This window comes from Chamaea fasciata, unplaced genomic scaffold (genome assembly GCF_029207755.1).
Source record: "Chamaea fasciata isolate MVZ Bird 193981 ecotype frontalis unplaced genomic scaffold, bChaFas1.0.hap1 SCAF_14, whole genome shotgun sequence".
NCBI classification, from domain to species: domain Eukaryota; kingdom Metazoa; phylum Chordata; class Aves; order Passeriformes; family Sylviidae; genus Chamaea; species Chamaea fasciata.
In genome coordinates, this window is record NW_027094099.1 from 14,336,511 (window position 1) to 14,354,988 (window position 18,478).

At 44.9% G+C, this 18,478-nt stretch overlaps 1 long non-coding RNA gene across 1 annotated transcript; it reads left to right on the forward strand.

Moving 5' to 3' along the window:
* The first annotated feature begins 549 nt into the window (after positions 1 to 549).
* Positions 550 to 17,796, forward strand: LOC136296879 (uncharacterized). Its single transcript, XR_010723023.1, has 5 exons — positions 550 to 624; positions 11,369 to 11,512; positions 13,273 to 13,424; positions 14,472 to 14,541; positions 15,940 to 17,796. It is a non-coding gene; the product is annotated as an uncharacterized lncRNA (long non-coding RNA).
* Positions 17,797 to 18,478: the final 682 nt, after the last annotated feature.

An 18,478-nucleotide genomic window follows, 5' to 3' on the forward strand; every position in this document is an offset into this window, starting at 1 on the left:
TGAATTCACTTCCCAACAACAGAAGCTTTAGAGAATAGTTCAGGAGGAACGAGGGAGGATGTCTGGGGGAAAAAAGGTTTTGTTCAATGTTGACAGCGAAGAATCTTTTTATTTATTTCACTTCATTGCTTTCCCTCAGCCCAGCTCCTGGTTGTGTTGAGGTTTGTGCAAGCTCCCTCTGAAGGCATCATTCCTGCTTGCTCCTCTGGCCATTCCTGGCAGGTCCCCACTGTCCCCACAGTGGGTGAACACACCAGCACACATCACACCCAGCATTTCAGAGCCTCCCTTCAGCCATCCTAGACCTTTCATTTTTGCCGCTACCTCTGACAGAATCTGCTTAATTGGGTATTTACCGAGCTGAATTCTGTTGTGGATGCAGACTATTAACCTTTATGTCACCTAGAAGATATTACACCTGGTAAAGTTAATGTTTTGAGGCTGGGAGGTTAATGTGTAAGTGCTCAGCCCTCCCTAATTAGCAACAGGGCCAGTGTGTGGCTGTACTGTAAGCCCTGCTTTAATTAGAAAGGACTCACAGTTAGGTCACATCAACAGCATCAGTTTACCTGCCCCTTTCAGCCTTCTCTGATCTTTCTCCTCCTTGGTTTTCCAGGACCTTGGGTAAGTTATGGTGCCCACCCTAGTGATGCTGGAAGCCTTCCTAAGGCAGTGACTGCTGATGAAGTCTGGGGAGCTCCACGTGGAGAAGGTGGTGGTGTTCCAGGCTCTGCAGAAGGTCTTAGCTCTGCACCAGCTTTGCTCAGCTCCTGAAGCTTTAGATGATCTGTGTGCTCCTGAGCTGGCTGAGTGGCCTGGAGGGGTTGTGAGGGCTTGGGAGAGCCTGTCTTGGTTTTGTGCTGGGTGTTCCCTGTGCTGGCAGCAGCCCTGGGTTGTGTGTGTGTGCCTGCAGAGAGCAGTCCAGCGATCCAGAGTGGAGAATGTTGGAAGGACAAAACAGGTCATTAGAATTGTGACTCTTTACCACAAGCCTTCTCTGAAGAGCCTTTTCCAGCCAGCCAGAGAAGAGGGACCCATCCCATGTTGTTCATGGCAAGGCAAAGTTGGGTGTTTGTCTCTTGTTTCTGTTCTCCTGTCACTCCTGTGACAAATAGCTGTCCTTCCACACAAGTGCCTTTGGCTCTGGAGGCAAAATGCAAAACCAAACTGCTACACACAGCCAGTCAGAATATTCCCAGCAAGGGGAAAAGAATGTAATTTCCTCCAAATTATGACTTTTTGTGGGAATATCTCCGTTCCGTGCTATTTCATTCAAACAAAAGCTGATGAGCTCGCAGTATCTTGTTGAAATTGGAGCATTTAGAGTTTTCTTTGGGAAACTGTAGCTTGAATTTCCTCAGCATATAAAATAAATTGGAGTATTTGGGCTTTTATCAAAATGAAATGTTTTGATTTCCTTCAAGCAGTATTTTCTGCTTAACGTTACACTTCTGTGAAAATTCTGAAATTCAATGTTTTGTTCTATTTTGAGACACAAGTGCACATAAACCTTCTGGAACTTTTCACAGATGCCTCTTGCCAATCCAGACCCCACCAGAAAAATACTTGGAGTGCCTGACTGGCCTGGTGGTCGCTTGGGACATGGGAGCAGGCTCAGCTGCTGTGAGAGCATGCAGGAGCACACAGCCACCCAGCAGAAGGCCATGCTCTGGCCAGGCAGTGTGAGGATGAATCCTACTTCTTAGCAATTAAAGGTTTATCCATTGCCCAGTTTCCTTTTTCCATTGATCTGGCTTTCGAGAGAATAACTAATGTATTTAAAAATCAAAGCTAATGGTGCATTTTCTCCTGTTAGCTTGAGGCCAGCGTTGGTTTTAAAATTGGCTTTGTGTCTGCTCTTTTGCAAATTTGCGTCTTCACTCCCTGGCAGGAGAAGATGCTTGAGCAGGGCTCATCCTCAGACTGGGAACACCATGTTCAGGGGCTGAGCCTGCTCATGTCCCACTGCCTTTGAGCACAGCCTGCAGAGCCCCAGCCTGCATTTTTCTGAATAGCAGAGTTCTCAGTCGAAACTCCTTATTTTGGGAGTGAAAATCCATAAAGCTGAAGGGCAGCTGAAGGAATAGGGTGTTTTTCCTGGCCTTGTAAATGTGAAAGAGCTGCTTGAGGAGAACAAAGTGCAGCTCAGGGGAGTTTGCTCCCTGCCTGAGGTCCATGGGGCTGGCTGGCTGTCGGGGACATTAGCTCAGCACAAGGACCTTGCTGGCTGCCACAATGCTTTTCTGCAGAGCCTTTCCTCCACCTCTCAGCTGCTTAGTCCATTAGTCACCTCGCTGGCCTTAAATAAAGGAATTTGAGGTTTTCATTAAAAGCCTTGAGCCTGGGAAGCTGATGCTCAGCAGAGGGATGATTTTCACCTTTAGGAGATGGCCAGAAAGAATAAAAATGGTCTCATTATACAGCAAGTTAGGAAAATTTCTGCTGAGAGGTGGGAGAGCAAAGGGGATGGAATTTTTAATCTTATTCTCAGGTGGACTCGGGATGGCAGTGAGGAGTGAATGTGCCCCAAAGGCTGCAGGGTGGCCTGTGAACAGAGGTCCTCAGGCTGCTGCCAGCAGATGAGTACAGAAATTCAGCAAGCAGAAATCCGGGAGTCTAAGAAATACTTGGGGTGGAGTGGAGCCTCATCCTGATTTTCTGTCTTAGAGATGGTCCTGGAATTAAACTTACCTCTGTAACCCTCCCTTCACATGCAGGAGGAAAGGGACTGCTGAGCTAATAATATGAATGATTGATACAATGATGTTTTGGTGGCAACCCTTAGAGCATGCTGAATGCTACCCTTCCCTTTAGATTAATTAGGAATGCTTTCACCGAAAATCCTGGAGACCATTTCCTGCAGGCCTCAGGTGTATACAAAGCATCTTCTCCATTCGGGACATGCACAAATTCCCCACTGAAATCAGCACTCATCCAGTGCTAACACCCACACAACTTCCAAATGTGTCTGGAAAGGAGCAGAGCAGCTTGAGAGACATCTAGATTTCTGTATGAAACCAGAAGATAACCCAGCATTTGTTGAAATGATAAAAAGATGTTTGACTTATTTTTTTCTAATATTGTGGAAACATGCTGCTGGACAACAAATGCCGCTGAAGATGCAGAAGAGGGTGCTGAGCTGCAAACCAAAACCTGCTCAGCACAAGAACACTCATTGTCGCTAAAGATAAGGTTTTAGGGGGCTCTCTTTGCCTTTGTATTATTTCTAATCTGTTTCACTGCGGGTCATAAAGCCTGGTGTGCTGAGTTTCTCAAGTGCCATTAGTTTATGGGCTTGTTAACAGAAAGGATTTTGTTGGTCTTTCATGGTGTGAATCTCATTGAACCGGAGATCCCTTGGTGTAATTTTGATGGCAGAGGAGAGTCAGGTTAAAAACATTTAGGATCATCTTTCAGAAAGTATTATTTGAGCTGGTTCCCTTCTCCATCCCTCCTTTCCCTGCTCTCTCACTGCCATTACTGGTGTTAGCTGCCTGGTATCCCTGGAGCTGTATTTATGTGATCATAGCTTGTGTTAAAGCTTTAGAAACATACAGGGCAGCCACTTTTGGGGGCTGTGTTCAGAAGAAGGTGAAGGAAGGTGTGCAAGAAGCATGTTTGTTTGTTTTTGCATGTTTATCTCTGTAGAAAGCTGCAGATGGAAATGCGAGGGTGTTTAAAAGCCAGGGGAGAAAAAACAAGTTAGACTTTTTAAAGCATTGTTAGAGCACAGCAGGCCCAGAGATAGCGGAGATGTTAGACAATAAAAGGGTGAATCAGTTAATTAGGATGTTTGGTTAATATACTGCTACGGTCAAAACTCTTCTGCTGGCAGTGCAGCAATGTGAACAGAGGAATTGTGAGACCTGAAGAGGGCAAGTGTGGTGTGTGGGTTGGAAATAGAACTGCATGTTTCAGCCAGGGCAGGAAAAAATATCCAGAGGAAAGTCTTCAACAAAGAGTGTAGCTTCCAGAAGGGCTGGAGTTTTTAAATCTTGATCCACATCATACATTCTGTCTTGGACTTTCCATAATGCTACTGCTGCTGAAGGAGCCTTTTGATGGTAAAAACTCAGAGACAGCCTGGCCTGGCATCATTCACCTTTTAGTTCTTCTCCAGTTTTCTAGTTAGCACAAACAAGGCTGCAATGCACCAGGAAGAAAAGTTTTGGGTTATTTCTGGGGAAAGCAGACTTAGAACCTACTGCCTGCTTTCATTTATCTCCTTTCTCACAGGAGAGAGCAGAGACCTTGCTGATGTCAGTAAGGCATTTCTCTTAAAAGGTAGCAACCTTTGCAGCAGCCTGTGTTTTGATGGGACATTCTTAAGATCTAACGCACAGACACCCGAGACCTTTCCTTTCTTTAGAGAGGTGGAAATGAGGTTTTGCCTTCTGGAAGCTTTGTATAACTAAACAACCTATTGACTTGCCTGCTACAAGGTGTCTGCTTTCTCGGGATGTATTAAACATGACAGGCACTGCTCTAGTCCCAGGCAGAGCAGCATTAACCAAGAGTGTGCACTGCCTCTGCTGCAGAATGCTCTACCCAATGACCAAGCTGACATGAGGGAGCAGAGGAACACTGTAGCTACACACACTAGATAAATAGGTCAAAAATAAATGCTTCTGAGAACAGAGTAAATGACTTTGCTCTCATCCATGCTCCCTCACACACCACCAGCTCATCAATATCTTCCTCTCTATGACAACCCTGAGAAAAACAAGGCAATAGAGGAGTAAAGGAGGTTATTTAAACAAGAATGCTGAGTGCCTTTCTGGAGTAACTCTTGTTCAGTATTGATCTGCTGGGGTTTTTTTGGAAGCACTTTATAGAGCAACAGGTTAAAAAAAAAAAAAGGGGGGGGGGGATAAAAAATAAAGAAAACACCCCAAGAAACCACAGACCACATTGAAATTCTGAGAGCTCAGTTGTCTTCCAGCTCAGGCTGCACAGAGCTGCCTGTCACCGTGGAGAAGCTGACTGAGGTGAGGTGGTAGGAGCAGGCTGGGGAGGTGTAGAAGGGTATAGCCAGAACCAGAGAAATGTCTTTTAGACTTCTTACAGTGCAGATTTTATTCCATCTTTAACAACTGCTAACACTTGGGTGTGAAGCTGTTGTGTTTTTGGGAGCTGCTGTCTCATCAGCTTTTGGTCAGGCTGGCTTTGGCAGACAGGTCTCCATTCTGCTCTGCAGGGCCAAAAACGTTCCTCTTCAGCTTCACCAACTTTATATTTTCCTTTTTTTAATTTAATGGGCTCTGTTTCAAATGCTGCAACAAGTCCAGACGGGTGGCCATTTCATAGTTACAGTAAATAATTTACTTGACAAATTCAGACCTGTCCCTTGGTCCTCTATTATTCATGAATGAACAGGCTTGTTTTTTATGACAATGTTCCTTATTCAAACACAGTCTGTGATTTATCTCAGCCCTCGAGTTCATTTCTATGGCACTTGGCTGTTTGCCAGCCTTTTGTTACTATTTTCTGGTTTGCAAAATGTATTACCTAGATTGTGTTTCTTCAATTCATCCTGTGAGGGACTGAAACTTTCATACACCACAAAGACTTCTTTGTAGTGAAACCTCACTCAAACGCGTATTTCTGAGCGTTTTCCTTTGTGCAATTGGTCTTGCACACAAAAAAAACATTTGTATGAAGATTTGTGGCAAAGGGCAGGAATATCCCCAAGGAAAACACTCAAGCATCATTTATATAAATCCTCACAAACATTTCACTGTTGTTTGCTCATTTTGGCTTGTGCAGATCTCACCCACAGGGTTTATAGATGTGAGGGTTTGGCTCCCTGGTGACCTCTGGGCCACCTGTTATCTATGAGTATCTCTAATCCTGTTCATTTTGTTGGAGGTGGAGAGGACAAAGCCGTAGATTCCCAGCTGCTCGCTGAATTTCTGAGGTGTAGATCTCCTTGGGAAGACACACAGTGGGACTGGAGGACAGGAGTCACCTCTCAGTCCTTTACACACTTCCACTCTGCCTTGTTTCCTCAGACCTTCACTCTTCACCCATAAAATGGACGTAATAACAATTCCTTTTTCTCAGGTACCCTTCTTTTGTCCTGTCAGCTCACTCTGCAAATGCTACAAGACACAGATCCAGGGTCATCTTTACACCCATTTGTACAAATGAGCCCTCATCCCAACAATGACAAATAAACATTAAATTTCTATGTGATACCAGGCAATGTGAAAGCACTGAAACACAAATCCATGCTTTTGTATTAATTTATATACTGCAGAAATATACAGGGGGATAATTGACCCTTGTTGCTCATACCCAGCTGATTTGCTGCCTCCATGCTTGATTGAGTAATTGATGGTGCTTTCTGTTTACATTCATCCCCTGAAATAAAGTGTGTACAAAAATAAATTATATCTGCTCCATCCCCTGAAAATAAGCCCATTGTAAATTAGTGAGAAATTAAAGATAACGCTATCTATTTCTTCTTCTGGGAATGTGTGGTCACAGCCTTCAAAAAGTTAAAATTCAAGTGAGAAAACTGGCCAAGCGTGTTATTAATGCCCTCTATGCCTTGAGAAAAGCATTGATTAATTTGCTACCAGGATTCCTTTGGATGAAAAGGGTCATGGGTTATTTACAAACAAGTGTTATTTCTCCAGCTGTCATTATTCAAAATTGTGATGGGGGAAGCTCTTTATTTTCTTTACATTTCTTTCTGTATTTGAGGAAGCTCCAGTTTTCTGGATCTCTGCTTTTGATACAAAATTCCTTTAAAAGCCAGAGGATAAACCAAGCCCTCTCAGGAGGTGATGAGACTGCTGATCTAATTAGGAAAGGATTGGAGCATTGCAGTCTCCTCAGATGACTTCACTAGAAGTTGGGGGAGCAGAGATGCTTTTGAAATTCAGTCTGTGCATCCTTTATGTGTCTCTGGTCCACAGACCTCCAAGGAAGCCCCAGGACACCAAAGAAAGTGGCAGCATCAGCACAGGATTAGCAGAATTTATGGTTTCTGAAGATAGTTTCAGCTTTCACAGGAGACCAAAGCAAGTGCCTTGATTATTTAACGTCACGAGCCACCCTCTGCCATTTCCGACAAGTGCCAGGTGCTAATTCTGCCTTAAAATGCCCTGCAGTGGGATCTGAATATTTCATCTCTGTGTACACGATCTTCTTTGTACTTCTGGGCAGTGAAGCTACTTTGGTTACAAATTTTGGGTGGCAATTTTTTATTTCTTTTCCCCCATGGAGCTACTCCCCAAGAATGACCCCCAAGAAGAAATTTGGGATTGTAATGTTTGGATTCTTGGAGAAAACATTTTCTGAGACTTTCAGCTGTAGGGCATCCTACCCATTTAGATATTTTGCAGATCAGGAGAGCCATGCAGGGTAGCTGAGCTCAGCAGCATTCTCCCTTTGGGCCATGAGGGCTGGGAAGGAAAACCAGGATTATGCAAGTCAGGAGTGAAGGGTATCTGTAGAGACTTGGAGAATCAGGTCTGGAGCAAAATTTAAGGTGTGTTGATAGAGGGTTTTTTCAGATCTTGGAGTTGAATGAATGCAGCAAAAAATTTTGCTTTGAATTAGTGAATGATCAGAGCTGCGGGAGTGGAGGAGAGAGGCAGCCCAGGCCCTCCCAGCCCCGAGAGCAGGACAATGGCAGGGACAGCCAGAGGGTGCCTGCGTAGGAGCCAAGTACATCTGCAAGCTGTGCCAAGGGGATGATTTTACACAGAACTTTATATATTCCAGCCTGTGCTCCTTCTCCCTTCATAAACAGCATCCAAGCAGCAAGATCAGCAGGAAGGTATGTTTGCCCAGGGCCAAATTCAGCTCTGCTCTCATCACCAGCAGTAAGGACTGCCTGCCGAATTCATACCCAACTGTTTATCCACAGAACCAATGCTCCTGTGGATTCAGCACAGGAAATCACAACCCAACACTGTACTCAAGCATCTTGTGCTTTCTGCTGCTGCTCTGCTAACCAGATTAGGTTCCCCTGCTGCCTTATTCATTTTGCACTCATTAAATCTAAATTTAGAAATGAAGGCAACTCTTCTCCCCTCTGGGAAAGGTAGAAGGGAGAGTCCTTGTTGCAACAAGCCGTGAGGAGGAAAAAATAGCATCTAGATTTTCTCTCCTGTGAGATGGAAACATAAATGTTTCTGCTGAGACAGAGAAAGAAACTGGTGCCCAGTTCCCTTCTGCATAGAGCACTTGTTGGACCCTGGGTCTAAAGAAATTTTTGCAAATTGTTGCAAGCACACAGCAAAAAGTTTATTTGACCCAAATCACGGGCATGTAGCAGTGGCAGGAGATGTTATTTGCTCTGGCCAGATCTAGAGGAGTTGTAGCTTGCTGCTGAGTTTGGACTTTGGGCTTAACTCCAGCACTGCCCTGGCAGATGGGCAGTAGCTCCCAGATTTCAGCTAAAGAGGCAAATGCAAAGAGATTTCTTCCTCTCACTGACCTTTATTAATCAATGATGTCAGCTTTTTATCAAAAAAAAAAAAAAAGGAATTGTGGTATAAAATCTGCCTTCAGGTTCTTAGGAGCAAGAACTGGTGGACAAGAGGCCAAAAAGGGCTGAGCTCCTCCAATGCCCATCCCAACTGGGCATCCCTCCAGCTGTGAATTTGCTCATAGCACAGCTGGAGTGAGGGGGAAGAGCTCAGGTCTTCTGGGCAGCCAAATGCCACCACAATAGCAGGGAACCTCTGAAGGATTTCAGAAATCTGTGTGAATAGGTAAATCTGAGCATCAGTGTAACTGACCATAATGAATGTGTGGAGAAACAATCTGGGCCATCTCTGCACGTGCTGAGCTTGGACTGGGCATAGCTGGATTCAGTTCTGACAGTTCTCCAATATCGTTAACTCAATGTGCAGTGGCAGCCAAAAAAAAGCTTGCAAAATACCAGGGATGCCACTGAAAATGAGAGAGTTGTTTTGCCTCCACATAAAATCTTGGGATATCCCCGTCCCGGGGGTGGGATGCCCCTGGTTGGGGGTAGACTCCAGATATTCAGCTGTGCCTTGCAGATCTGGAAACTGCTGAGTGCTGGTTTCACATGGAAAATTAAGAAAAGGATGGGTTAACTTTGGGTTTGAGAGAGAGGGCAGTCAAGCCTGAGATGGTGGCAGAGCTTACAGCATTCACAGGGGCTCTGCCCAGCAGGCATGGGCTGTCACTAGCTGTTAAACCCAGAAGGTGGAAGAAGCTTGTCAAAAGACAAGCTCTGTCTCTACATCTGTATGAAATCCTGGCTGCATGTTGGGAGGCACTGGTCCCTTCCACAAAGGTACAGACTGAGCTCCAGACCCTCTGCCACGGCTGAGGCATGTGTGATGCAGCTGTGCCGTGCAGGATTGCAGGTAGCATCTTTCAGGAGCAAAAATGATGTGTTTGACCATCATGTGGGAAAAAAACCCCAGTGAGAAGGACTGTCAGCACTTGATTAATGAAGTATTCCCCTATGGAAGGATCTGGGCACAGCTTTCTGCCAGGGATCCTGGCAATGCCAAGAATGAGGCATGGGTTCAGCGCCTCTTCCAGAGCTGAGAAATACAAATCCAGCACACAAAGAGAGCCAGCTTCACTGATAACTACCAAGGGAAACCAGCACAGCTTGTTAGGCAGCAAAAGTTAGAGCAAAGGATATTGCAGGGTGAAGAGTGACTTAAGGTTTCAATAATTTCCTGTTAATTTCATGGCTGTGGTGAGGAGGCTTGTGCAGACCATCTTGTTTAACTTATTGCAGCTCAGCCTGAAGGTGCAGGTTTTGACTGAAGTGTAGCAGCAGATTTAAACCAAAGGCAGCAGCTGGGACCCCTGAGCCTTGTTCTTGTGCTGCCTGGACGGCTGTGTCTCCCCAGGCAGGGACAGCAGTTCCATGAATCTCATCTCCCAGCACACTGTGGCTTTTGGCCACGTGCTGGTCACAGCTCCAGTTCACCCTCACAGTGAGGCACAAACTTTCCATGGCTCAAGAGCTGGGGCACAACAGGATGGGAATCCCTGGCTTTGCTCTTGATGGCTGGAGAAGTAGCAGCTTCCACCCATCTGGTTTAGATCTTCTGCTGTACATTGCCTGCAGCCTTTCAGCAATCTGAAGTTTCCTCTTCATGCAATGAACTTCCTCCTCCTGGTTCATTTACACTTAGTTGGCATTGGACTGCAAGATGGGCTGAGAGTGCCAATGCAATTCCTTTAGGGGAAAAAAAAAATCTGCTTTGACTTTCAGGCAGAGATAGTGATTTTATTTCTAGAAAATAGAGCTATAAATTCAGGTGATGCCAAACAAACACTATGCAATGTCTGTGTTAAGGTGGGGTGGGGGAGTTATATCAGAAAAGGATGATATTTGTCACTCACCTGTCTGAGTGCTGAAAATGCTCTTGTCTTTATGTACTGACTGCTTGATTTTCACCCTGCCTGCATCCTGGCCTCACTTTTTGCTCAGATGAATTCTGTTCTCAAGACTGCAAAGCTCAGTAGAAAAATATTTCCTTTTCAGCTCAGCACATAAGTTTGTAGCAAGGAAGAGCTGTGGGCAAAATTGCTAAACAGACAAATAAAGGAAGGTGCTTGGGGTGGTTTGTGGCCTCAATAGAGCGTGTATGGCAAAAAAAAGAGAAATATTAAAAATCATATTTTTAACTGTCCATCTACCTGACAGACATCTGGATGGGGACGTCAGAAACCTGATGGATAAAATAGGCAAGGCAGGAGTAGCAGCTGCTAAATTACATAAAGTGCAGATACAAATTGCAGGCACAGGAAAAAGGGAAGGACAGCTCAAAAATTGTAGCTGAAGTATCCATTTCTAGACCAGTACTTTGGTGCTAGGAAACAGATATATCATTTGGGTCTGAAGGAGATGAACTATTTATTTAGCTTGAAGATTGCCCCCAGCAACTGTGAATCGAAAGTTATCTAATGTCTTTGCCATAGGCTCTAAGTGTCTGGACAGTTAGCATATGCAAGGGAATTACTCACAGATAAGCATCCAGTAATTTATACAAAGCATTCCAGATAGAAACCTCTCCAGTATCAATTTCTGCCTGCTCTGTAAACTGCTCCCATTTATCAAGCCGGATAAATTCACAGGCGGGCTGTGAGGGGGTGCTGAGACCTGTGTATGCTTTATCAGTTAATACTCACTGAGGTCCCTTTGACATGATTGGAGTAAATCTTTCTCTCCTTTTCTTTGGTTATGACCAGTCTATAATCTTCCAAGCTAAACACCATTCCCATGAATGAAGAGTAATACTGAGAAGTAGGGGAAAAAATAATACGTAGAGAGAATGCATTTCATCTCACTTTGGAGGTAATGAGGCAGTTTAGTGTGACATGTCATTTAAAACCAGGCTTTTCTTTTTTATAGATTCCATATCTCTGAAGAAGTGACTGACAGATCAGTGCACAACACATTTTTCCCAACAAAAAAAAATTGAGGTTGACACAAAGGGGAGGCAGCAGAGTCGTGATGGTCTTCAGGAAGACAAAGGGATGAGTCTTTCTCCATCAGGTAAATAACACAGACTTGAAGTTAAGCAAACTAAGCTAAAAGCTTCAAAACCAGAGTTTGTCGGATGAGGATGTAACTGTGGTACCTGTGTCTTTTAGCTGCCACCCGTAAGAAGTTCCCTGATCAGCTCTGCTGTGGAGCCAACCCCAGAAAGGAGCCCTGAGCAGTAAAATCACAAATAAATAGGATGGGTGAGGCTGGAAGGGACTTAGAAGTCACTTGGTCCAATCTCCCTGCTCAAGCAGGATCCCCGAGAGCACTTTACTCAGGATTGTGTCCACAGAGCTTTTGAATCTCACCAAGGAAGGAGATTCCAGGCTCCATTTGCCCTTTCCTTGGGCTTTGCTGGCCACCTGCTGCAGTTTGCCAGAAAAATCCTACTCCGTGCCCTGTTTTCCCCATGCTGTGGCTGCCACAGGAATATCAGCTGTGGGAGCATTTGAGGTTTTCTCTGGCTGGGAAGATCTACCGAGGCTGGGAGTGTACTGAGGACTGGATGGATCCCAGCAGCTGCATTTTGTGTTGGCTGCCAGCAGCTCACTCCAGGCTACCAAAAAAGAAGGCACAGCTGTTTACCCCAACCAGACAGATGCTTCTCTCCCTTCGAGTGTGAGTGAGGACTGTGGAGCACATCACACATGAGACAAACCTTTGTTATACAAGAAAGGAGCCATCACCATGATCCCAGATGTGAGAGATGTTGCCACATACTTGGACAGAGTCCATACACAGCTCTTAAAAAATGAGAAAAAAAGAGGTGCATAATGAGTCCTGGCACGCGTGTACTCGAGGCCATCTGTTAATGTGATCCGGTGCCAATTTGTGGAGCTAGGAACCAGTCTGTGGGTCATGGATGCCAGGAAGAGATGGGCTTAGAAAAGGCACTTGCAGGATGTGCTAATGGCCAGTGTTTATCGGAAAAACCTTGCTAGCAATGAATGCCATCAAAGGAGACAGTGCTGCTCTTTGGTGTCCGGGACCACAGCAGTCCATTCAGGTGGAGCATTCCTGCCATGGCCTGATGTCTCTGCCCCTGCAGTGAAAACAGGAAAGTTCTAAACCTTTGTAAACACAGCAAGAAGTGAACTTTTAACCAACCTACTTCATAAGTTGTTTCAGTATTTATCCCTCTGCTGCATGACTAGGTGCTCAGGGGAGGCTGGAGAGGAATTGATGTACGTGTGAGCATCCTTAGGAGCAGGAACACAGATTACAGGATGCATAAAGAGCCATTTCTCCTGCAGCAAGCACAAAAACCACCCTGGCGTGTTCATCAGCCATGCCTGCAGCCTCACTTGCGGGACCCCTGAGAGCAGGAGCTTTCCTTCCTCTGCTACTTTCCAAACGACTGGACCTCACCTCAGGGGACAGCCAAATATGGAGGGATGAGCCAAGGTTACAGCCACCGGACACCTTTCAAAAAACCAGGGGATTGTTGATAAAAAGGGCCCTAAGCAAATCAGATTTATTTTCTAATCAGTGCCTCGTAATGTCATCATCATACATTTGCATAAGCAGGATGTTTTATGCATTGTTTTCCTTTGAGCAGGTACCCTCTCATTTGTGTGCGCTTGCTGATGTGCTCTCTTAACCTGCCACAGGCTTCCCCAAAGCTACTGTCTGTGAATGCTGCTCAGATAATAATTAGGAATATTCACCCTCTCTACATCCTTTTTCCAACAAAGACTCGAAAAACGCAACATGAATTTTTTTTTAAATTTTTTCTTTTTTCAATTTTCTCTCTCTTTGTCCTTGTTCAGGTAGCGGCTGCATGGAGGGCAGGTGCCTTTTATCAAAAGACAAGGAGTCATCTTCTCCTTAGGAAATGTTTATGTGCCTTCCACAGCACCAAATTGAGAAAACAGATTACCTCTCAGAAAGCCATCTGTTTCAGCACCATGTGAGCTCTCAGGTTGGTTCATGTGTTTTATGAGACATTTGAATCCTCCTGTGATTTCTCCCTCTCACCTGTCTGCCTGTTACAAAAATTGTTCTGAAGGCTCAGCACACCCCTTCAGACAGGTCAGAGCCTGATTTCCAAATGTTGTGTTAGGGTTGCATTGTAAAAAGCCAAACTCCACCCAAAAGAACGCTTCCTATTGTGCTTTAACATGGATATGCACAGACTAACAGGAACTGGATGAGAAAATGAGAAGAGGTGGGAATTTGGGTGGTTTTTATTTTTATTTTATAGTAAACCAACTTTTCCCCACCCCTAAACCACAAAGGAGGAGAAAAAATTAATTTCTATAAACAAAACTGTGGCTTTCCAATGAAAATTTGAAATCTTGGGAGGATGGCTGATGTAATGTGTGGAAGGAGATGTTTACTGTGAACACAAAGGATTTTCCAGAGAAGGGCTTCAGCCTGACACAGCTGCCATGTGCTGCTTGTGTACCCATCACTACCTGCAGACCTACAGCCTTTTTCTTGGTGTACATTGTTGTTGGGAAATGTGGAGATTCTCCAAACTCTAGAGTGGTTCTTCTTAGTCCTCTTCGAGTCTTGAAAAGTTCATCTCCTCCAATTATGCTTTCTTCCATTTGCTCACCCTCCTCTACTCATGTCAGAGCCACTTAGTCTCTCCTTAAAATCCAAGTGGGCATAAGATGGACTAATGCCAGAAAAGCACTCATTGCATACCAAAAATACCCAATAAAAAGCTCTCCAAGCTTTAATACAATACATTTTCTGCATAAAAATAGGGAGTGTGTAAAGACTGTGTGCTGGAAAGAGAGTTGTCACAAAGCACATAGAAATTACTATTAATTTAAACATCTTTATCTTTGGAGTCATTAGTTGATGCAAGGGATATGGTAATGGGATACAAAACTTTTCCCCTCTGGATCATGGGTTATACTGTGATATGGAGAATTAGTGACTAAAATAATTAACAGGCACTATCTGTTTGGTGGCATAAATGAAATTGGATTAAGCTTGTCCATCCCACTCCAAACAGGCCAGTGTCTCCAATGCCAGGGCCACCAGCACATTTAGCACCAATGGACATCTCCTCCTGGAGAGACAAGGTGTGTCTGCAGAAATTTCCTCCATATAAAGTTGTTTAACTGGTAAATTTTCATCCTGGGACCTAACCGAGTCACTGCTCACTGCATGAGAGGCTCCGATTGATGTTCTGTAGTGCTGTGAGGAAAAACAGTGTGGGTGGGGGAGATGTGGAGAGGTTTTGTGATCCGGGTGGTCTGTCCTCCCAGGGGTGATGGACATTGTTCCTGTCTGTGGTGCACAGCCCTGAGCAAGCCCCAGCATCACTCTGGGGCTGTTTCCCTTTGTGGCCTTGCTCTTCTCACATCACACTGGCACTTTTCGCAAGGGAGCCCCTCACACCCCACCTCACTCTCCCTCCCAACACGAGAACTTTGCAGTTCACCTCCCTCCCGCCTGATCCAGCAGTGACCGCCTAATGGGGCCATTATTTTCATCCCTAATTGAATGATTTCTTGTTCTCCCTCCCTCGTATTTTTTTCCCCAAAAGAAATGTCAGTAAAATCAGCTCTTTAAAAAAGAAAAATAGATGAACTGCAGCATCCAGAGCAGAAGTGCCAGCACTGCTATTTTTAGCAGGGTCTCCCACAGCTCAGAGCCACAGCAGGGAGGTCCTGGGAGGTGACCCAGCAAATCCTGGGTCTGGGCAGAGGCTGCTGGGGCTTTGGCAGGTGTAATGACCAGTCAGACAGCAGCGTTTTACTTGGCTTCAGATAAAGAATCCACGGTACCTCTGTGGCCAGGGGAGATGCCAGCACTTCGATTAAGCCACGCTGGGTGGTGCCCACATGATTATCTGTTTCACAGGCAGGGAAACGGAGATGCAGGGAGATTAATTGACTTGCTCAGATGAGGTGAGATGAGAGAGAAACCCCAGAAGTGTAATTGTCTGTGCTAACTCTAATTGCCAGCACATACATTCCTGTCTGGGAGAGGCATCCCCAGAACAAAGCATAAAGCCATGACTGAGGGTACCAGTGAGGCAGGAAAAGAGGTTCCCCTTTCTGTATCATGCCATAAGTTCTGGGACTGCCTAGTATCCTGAGCACTGTTTAAACTATGGAATTAACAAAAGAACCCCAGATTTATTTATTTATTTCTTCATTATAACTAAACCCCTTGGAAAACATTCTCCCTCCCCCCACTGCCATCAGTCCCCTTTTCTTTCACTGTTGTCATGCAGGGTACTGTCAACAGTGAAACCTGTTAACCTTTCCACTGATTTTACAGTTCCTGCTTTTCAGTGACCATTTTTTAACTTAAAAGAAAGCGAGCCAGCAGTGGAGAAACCAGCCCTCACCCCATCCTGAGCCTGTGCTCTCCAGGCTGGATGCACTGCTGCATCCCTTCTGCCCCTCTGCAGCAGCTTCTGAGCCATGTCAGAGTTTACCTTTTGACTCGAGTGTTTTGCCTCCCCCCAGGTAAAAGAGATGAGATGCTGTTACAGTGGCAGCATCCCACTGAGCCAAAAGTGGCATGAAACTCTCCCGCCTTGTACAGACAGCACAGCAGACTCCAGACGTCTTTTTGGGAGAGACCATGAGCCCCCCAGCACCGCCCCTGCCACCCAGCCCTGTGTGCAGGGCAGGTTTTAGTGCTGCTCTGGCAGGATGAGGAGCTTTTGTCACCATCATTAAGCAAAGCCGATCACTGCCCTGCTGAGCACCTTGGCAGGCTTCAAAAACGCCTCAGAACCCACAGGGTATCCACGTTTACACCTTCACTCAGGGAAAGCTCTGTTCTCCACTGCTGAATTGAGGGAGAAAGAAAGGAGAGAGAGGTTTTCTCTTCCCATTCAGCAGAGGATCACGGAACAGGCAAAACTGAACACGAGTTCCCTGCCCGTAGCAATCAGAAGTGATGGAGGGCAGCCCCTCGGTGTCCCAGGGGAGAGCTGGAGTCACTGCCAGTTTCACAGAGGTTTGTCCCCATCTGAAACCCTGAGTTTTTCTGTGCAAAATGGATTTGGCGAGGGCTCTGTTGCTGCAGGGGCTGTGAGGACGCAGGAGTGTTGGTTTTCATTGTACAGTGCTATAATGAATGAATAAATCGATACCAATTAAGGCAGATAGTTTATTGATTGACATCCCAAGGCAAACACTACATTTATTGCCAGGAGTAAAACACACTTGACCATATACCCCAATAACCACAGAGCCATAATTTGATACTATTAATGTATGACACAGTAAATCATGGCCGTGTCCTGCTCCATCAAGCCCTGTCCCAGCTTATACAAATACACAACACAAAACCTCCCAGAAGATGTTTGTTTATCTGAACACAGGAGCTAAAATGCTGTATGAAGCTCCTCAGGGACTTTCCCAGAGGTTGAAACACTTCATTGTATCTTTGATTACGATTTTTTGAGTACAAAACTTTGCAGAGGAACTTCCCTTTTATCCTTGCCAACAATTCTCCCTTCTTCCTCTGGCAGCACTCTTTTCTTCTTTCCCTATTTGTCAAATAGGATTTTGCCCCTTTTCCCTTCAGCTTCCCTTTTCCCTGGTTTCAGTTCCTGATTTTCAGCCATCATTTTGTTTGGACAATTCTCATCTCTGTGTCTACATTTCCCCAGTTTCCCATTTATTCACTTCAAAAGCAAACACTCTAATGTGTTGTTTTTGTGGTGTAGCCCCTAATATGTCCACCTGACACCTCACACTCAGTGAATGCTGTCGTCCTTTTTTATTTTCTGCCCACTCTCTTCCCTCACTGTCCATCCTACTTAGCCTGATATATCCTCTTGACAAGAAAATGGAATCTTGACTTGGATTTATTAACTGGAATTAGCCATTCATGTAAGCAAGCAGTTTTCAGCTCCAGATTTCTCTGTAAGCATCCCTACCACTCTGTCATATCTCTTTTTTTTTCTTGTTTGTTTAAGTAGAGCAAGTAGAGCATTTTAGTTTTTTTATCATTTACATTCTATTAAGTGAAACCCCCTTTTTCTACCTGCCAATACCCTTCACTTACCACAGAATTTTTTCCCAGAGACCATCCTTCAATCTTCCAGTGCCCTTCCACTGTCCTGCCCCTTTCTTGCATTCCTTCTCTGGATTTCTGTCTTCCTCCTTGGACAACAGTTTTGTTGATGGATGCTCCTCAGAGCCATAACTTCTTTATCAAGTTGAAGCAGACAGGTTTTTAAAGTTATTTTTTAATGAACACATTTTACTTCTCAGTTACTTCTAAAGCCTGGTGATTCAGAGGTCTTTTGGTAATTTCTTATGTTCTGGCCCCACACCGTGCACTTGAGTTGGGTCCTTATTGGATGTACAGGAGGTCATTTGTGGTCCCACAGCAACTTTCAAAGGATTTCTTAAATAAGGTGCCAGCAAAGAAGACATGTGGCACATACACCAGTGAAATTCAGTTCTCCCTGTCCATCTTCTCTCCTCCCTGGGTACCCCAAACTCATCTGCCTCTGGCTGTATTTTGTTTTACTCTCTCAGGCCAGGATCCTCCTTACATTTCCATTTCAGCAATAAAGGTTCACAATAAATGTCTGCAGCATTGCCCCTGCAATTCCCTGAGCTGGTTCTTGCTCAAAGCCACAGTGAAGCAAAAAGAAAAAAGCACATTTCATAAGATTAATGCCAGATTTGATGTGCTCCAACAGCAAACCCCACCTTGAAATTTTATTCCAGTCTTCATCCGGGGTATCCTTTCAAGTCTTGGTTGAACAACTCCAGCTGTGAATTTGACTCCCTCTCTCCAACTCAGACTGACTTTGGGGCACTAGTTACATTATCTTAGATCAAAATATCAAGTTATTCATCCCATCCTTATGCCTAAACATTGCTCAGGTTGTAAAACAGGTATTCTGAGAGTGTTCAAAAACCCCGTTGGAATAGAAATAGGGCATCACAGTAGAAAACCATTCAAACCTGAACTCTCAGCACAAAGCTGTAGCTAAAGGGACAAATATGAGCCATGAATGAATAAGGAAAGAGATTA